This window comes from Papaver somniferum, chromosome 7 (genome assembly GCF_003573695.1).
Source record: "Papaver somniferum cultivar HN1 chromosome 7, ASM357369v1, whole genome shotgun sequence".
NCBI classification, from domain to species: Eukaryota; Viridiplantae; Streptophyta; class Magnoliopsida; order Ranunculales; family Papaveraceae; genus Papaver; species Papaver somniferum.
In genome coordinates, this window is record NC_039364.1 from 77,489,591 (window position 1) to 77,495,135 (window position 5,545).

Consider the following 5,545-nt stretch of genomic DNA (forward strand, 5'->3'; position numbering starts at 1 on the left):
GTAACAAAGAAAACCAAAATCAGCTCTCCTGGGACGGAGTCAGGCTAGATCAGTCTGAAACTTCAACTGAATCTGTCTTCTGTAACCATTTTTTGCTGGTATCTTTGTTGTTGCTAGTTTCTTTGGTATCTTTAGTACCGTTGGTGTCTTTGAGGATGCTATTATTGTTGTTGTTGAAGGTCCATGGATGTTGTTGCTCCTTTTCTTGGTTGATTTCATTAGAAATCCCAACTGAAACTCCCAAATGTCAGATTCAATAGAGAAAATATAAATAAATTAAGAACTGGTGACTAAAGTAACATGGAACAAAGAAGAAGAGACAACTATTTAGATTTGATATATACATCAACCCAAGAGAAACCCAACAACTATATAGATTTGATCTAGAAATCAAACCTAGAGAAACCCAAAGATTTGATCTATAAATCAAACCCGAGAGAAACCCTAACTTAAAACTAAGTTAGAAAAAACAGAGAAAAGGAGTTTAAAGAGAATCAAAAGAGATGATCGAGGATAATTGAGATGTTTGTGAGGAGATTACTTACTCAGTCCCACTTCAAGGAGCAGGTCTGAGTCGGTGAGGATCATGCGGCTGTGAGGTTTTCTCTGCTTGGGTGTTTTGAGAGAAAGTATATAGAGGGAAAAGTCACTCTTTTTCAGTACATAATGAGATTTATTTTTTTTTTAGTAGGAAAGATATGATTGAAGAGAGACTACATCAGAGTTTTATCCCGCTGGATCAAGGTTATCACCCAATCAGGAATGGTGCTTAAGTACTGAAAACAAATAATCTGAGATCTTGCAAATTTAGCTAAAGTGTCTGCTAAATGGTTTACATTTGTATGCACATATGTGCATGTCCAACAAGAGAAAGAACTAAGAATGTATAATGCATCTTTTATTATGTTGTATGTAGTCCACTTCACAGAAATTTGATGTCTATTCACAGCATTAATCACGTTCTGGCAGTCACCCTCCAAGTGTACTTTAGTCCTTTTTGTTGTGCCCACAGTACTGCCTGTAGGAGTGCTTGTGCTTCTTCTTGTTCAGGATCTATTACAGGAGATGCACCTCCTCACAATCCATCGCAGTCACCTGCAAAATTTCTAACTATTAGAGCCCATCCTGAAAGACTGTTTCTATCTATATGAGATGCATCAAAATTAATTTTTATCAAGTCATTAGGTGGAGGTGACCAATGATGATGAATCGATATTGTTTCTTGATTATTACTGAGTTGTATGCTCAAAATACTTTTCGGTTCATTCCTATGCATGGTAATAAAATTAGCAATACTATCAATATTAGGATTTACAGTATCAAAGGATTTAACACATTTTTCTTTCCATATAGACCACATACAGAAAGCAACAGTCTCATACAAGTTGAAATCCAGAGCAGCTGAAATGTTCCCAGTTGGGAAAAATTGACTCACCCATTGATGTAAATCAATATTATGAGTTGATTAAAAAGTCTATCATCAATCTTGTTCCAAATATTCCTAGCAACATTACAGGTAAGAAATAAGTGTTGAGGACACTCTGTATTTTGCTCACATAAAGGGCAAGAAGTGCATTGGTGTCTAGTGATTCTAGCTAATTTATACTTAGTTGGCAAGCATTTATGGAGAAACTTCCACATAAAATGTTGAATTTTAAGAGGTAGTTTATGCTTCCAAAAGGATTTCCAGTTTATTGACATATTGTTTTTACTAGGGCTGGACAAAATTCTATCATTCAAGATCACATTATAAGCAGATTTTACTGTAAAAAATCCATTGCTACTGGGATCCCATCTTAACTTGTCTTCTCCTGCAAAAGGAATTCTAATCTTTTGGATTTCATTGATTGTATTAGTATCAAATTATGTGGAAATAATATCTAAGTTCCAGCATTTCAACTCATGATTAACCAACTGACTCACATGCACCATATTAAAAGAGTTAAATTGAGATGAGGGAGGACTATGTATATTAGGAATCCATTTTTCTCCATATATGCACAGACTTATCATTTCCAATTTCCCAAACATATTTTTTTTTAAATTATTTCCAAACATGGGCAGATTCCATTCCAGATCCAAGAATCCTGTTTAGAGACACTGTCAATAAATGGATTAAAGTTATCAAAGTACTTACGTCTAAGAATTCTAACGCATTTATCATCAGGATTTTCAATCATTCTCCAAGCTAGCTTTGTTAAAAGAGCAATATTTAAAACCTCAGTTCTCCTAATGTTCAGACCACCTAATTCTTTTGGAAGAGCAATGTCTTTCCAACCTTTTACATAGCAACCTTTATCTCCATCTTTTTTGTCCCACCAAAATCTCATTTGAAGACTAATTTATCTGTTAGATCCTTTGTCATGGGAAACATATCTAGATGTTGACTAGCTAAAATTTATAATACAGACTCATTCATTACAGTTCTTTCTGGAGGGGCAAGATAAGTTGGTTTTCAATGGGCAAGTCAACCCTTAGTGTTATCAAACAAGTGACTAAAAGAGTCAAATTTTCTTTTTTGTAAGAGTAATGGGACACCTAAGTACTTTTCATTTAAAGACATTCTTCTTATTATGAGAACATTAGCTATCTCATTCTTCACAGTATTTGGAACTTTCTTGCTAAAATCCAGTGCAAATTTATCAAAATTTATAGCATGACCTGAGAACTCGCTGAATTTATCAATTAGAGTTGCTAAATTCCTAGCATCTCTAGTTCTTGCTGTTAGAGCACTGCTCGGTCGAACTCGCATGCATTGCTATCTCAAGCATGTTTGTTAATGTTAGTGATCAAAACTATAAGTCTTGATTTCTAGCCTATTTATAGATGTCTCGGACTAGGACATAGTTTGTGTAGTTGAGCTTAGACTTCACGACGCTTATCACTTGAAGACGAAGAACTACTAAGGAGACATCTATATGTGGAGACTTAAACTCATCTATCACTTGGAAAGTCTTTTTCTACTATATCTCCTATATTGAGACATAAGTCATATTACGATATAGTTTTCTTTATACACATTTGAGATTTCGAGCTGTGTATATCTCGATTACATATTTCTCGAAATATGTGTTGGTAAGCTTTCGCTTCGACCAAGTTCATCTTATATCATGAGAAAATTTCCGAGTAACATCTTACATGGTTTGTGTGATACAATCATTTGGTGTAAGACTTGGAATGTTTCGATAATGATTATTTCAATATCTTGGAAATTGCTTTGATGCTAATAGTGTGTGAAAACGGCTACTATCATTATAGAAGAATGTTTCAATGATTGAAATAAAGAGTTGATGATGTAACCATCTTTGGATATAAGCATATATAGTGTGTTTGCACATTAGTGTATAAATCCATAAACCGAGAACCAAGTGTATGCATATGTGTGTATACCAAATTGGAGAAGGAGACAAGATAAGTTGCGTACAGGTACGCATACTGGTGGAAGTTTTCGAACCGAAAATATCTACTGAGTTTGGGAATTACAAACTCCTAAACTAGTCACCTTAAGTATGAGTACCCGTACGCATACTGGCGGAAGTTTTCAAACCGAAAATTTCTGCTGAGTTTGGAAACTTAACAAACTCAAATCTGTTTGCTTAAGTGCGCATACTAAAGCTGGTTATTTTATCAAATCGGTATGTTCATGAACTTAAACATTTAAATCATAAGGAATGCAATCTTTGCAAACCGTGGCTATAATGTTCATGATTGATTCGAGTGAATCAAACCGATTTTGCTTCAATTGTGTTCTTGTATAAATCCATGAGAATATAGAAATTGAGCAACTCTTTAACTAGTGTCATTTGAGTCATTTGAACTAGTTATGGTTAAGATTAATAAGGTTGATATGAGAGTATATGACTAACCTCGGTTAACTATTTGTGAACCAACATGGTGTACACGTTTAGGTACGGTTACATAAACCTAAATGAGGGTACATTTCATTTGTGTGTAATAAGCTAAGTTCGATCTAACGGTTGAAAGATATTAGCTTGGTTGAATCAGGTTTTTCATCTAACGGTGAATATTGAATGCTTTGTTACCAAGGTAACTTGGATTGCAAACCCTTATTTGAAAACTATATAAAGGAGAACTCTAGCAACTGGGAAACTATTAGAGCATAGATCAGTTGAACCCACCAAGCGTTGGTATGTCAAGTTTGGTTGTCATATTTTAGTGAATCAAAACTCATTTTAAGAGTCGCTTGATTATGTACTAGAGTCAACTTCGTATAGGTTAGCTTGAAAGTGTTAGGATATGAGACATTACAAGTATTGCGAAGACTTGAAGAAGTGAAGAAGTAAGAAGCTACAATGACAACATCATCCTTCCACTTGAGGTTAGTGATATTTGACTTGAACTGTTTCATTCCCTAACGTATCTTTCAATTCGTGCATATTGAAAACAAAACTGCGAAGCATGAACACTCTAGATAGACATAGTATTAAGGAATACAATACGAGGTTTATTGCTTAACCATTAAACTTTGTAGATAAGACATCGACATAATCGTTTAAATGCTACTGTGATTATGTATGGGTATGAGGTGAGGATTTCATCCTAGGAAACAATGTTTTACATGTGTTTTAAGGAAGTAAGTTCATAAACTTGTTTATGAATCGAAAAGGAAATCGCCAGGCGTTATTGGGATTGTTATTCATTGCATATCTTGTGAACATCCAGTATGTGTGATTTAGTATAACCGCTCACGACTTGTTTGTGTTCTTGGTAAAATTATTCACAAAGGCCTGACTTATGTATTGGTATGACATTTATTAGTGAAACCGATCTTAAGTAATCACCTGAGATGGTATGATCGAGTTTGTGATTTGTGGTTGACCGAATCTGGATAAAGGGGAATCGATCCCAGTAAGAGGTGCAACACATCACAAGGGGAATCGATCCTTGTATGAGGTGCAGCAAGGTTTATAGCAGAAAGGGGAACCGATCTTATGGACATGTGCAACACGTTTTTAGGCAAATGGGAACCGATCATATGGACATGTGCAACACATATAAGTTAGATACCATATATATGTGGGGAACCGATCCTAGTACCTAGTCAACCGAATTTTGGAAAGCTAGTTGACTATGCACAATACTCACATGGTGGTAGAACCGAAACTTGTTTTGGTAGAACCGTTAAACCCATGATTTGTGATTGAGTGTTTTTGATCAATCACATAGTTCTTGAAAGTCAGATGAACCAATTCTAAACTTGTTTGGAAATGTGGCAAATCGGTTTCAAGGGTGTAAGTATGAAAGAGGACTTATAAAGTAAGGATGTCGACACACTTTGAACACAGGCAGTAATGTTTATCTTTTATTATTCAAAGTTATTCCTTAATAGCTACAGGAAGAAAATCCCAGGATCGAAACACAAATAAGTTAGGAATCTTTTAATTAAGGTCTTAATTTTATTTTAGGAAAATGAGAATTAATAATGTGCATTTACTAGTTGAGATTTTCCAAAGAGATTTTCGGTCATTATTTTGGACAGAGCATTTCCAGGAATTATGGAAACCAAATTTGGAATATATTAAAT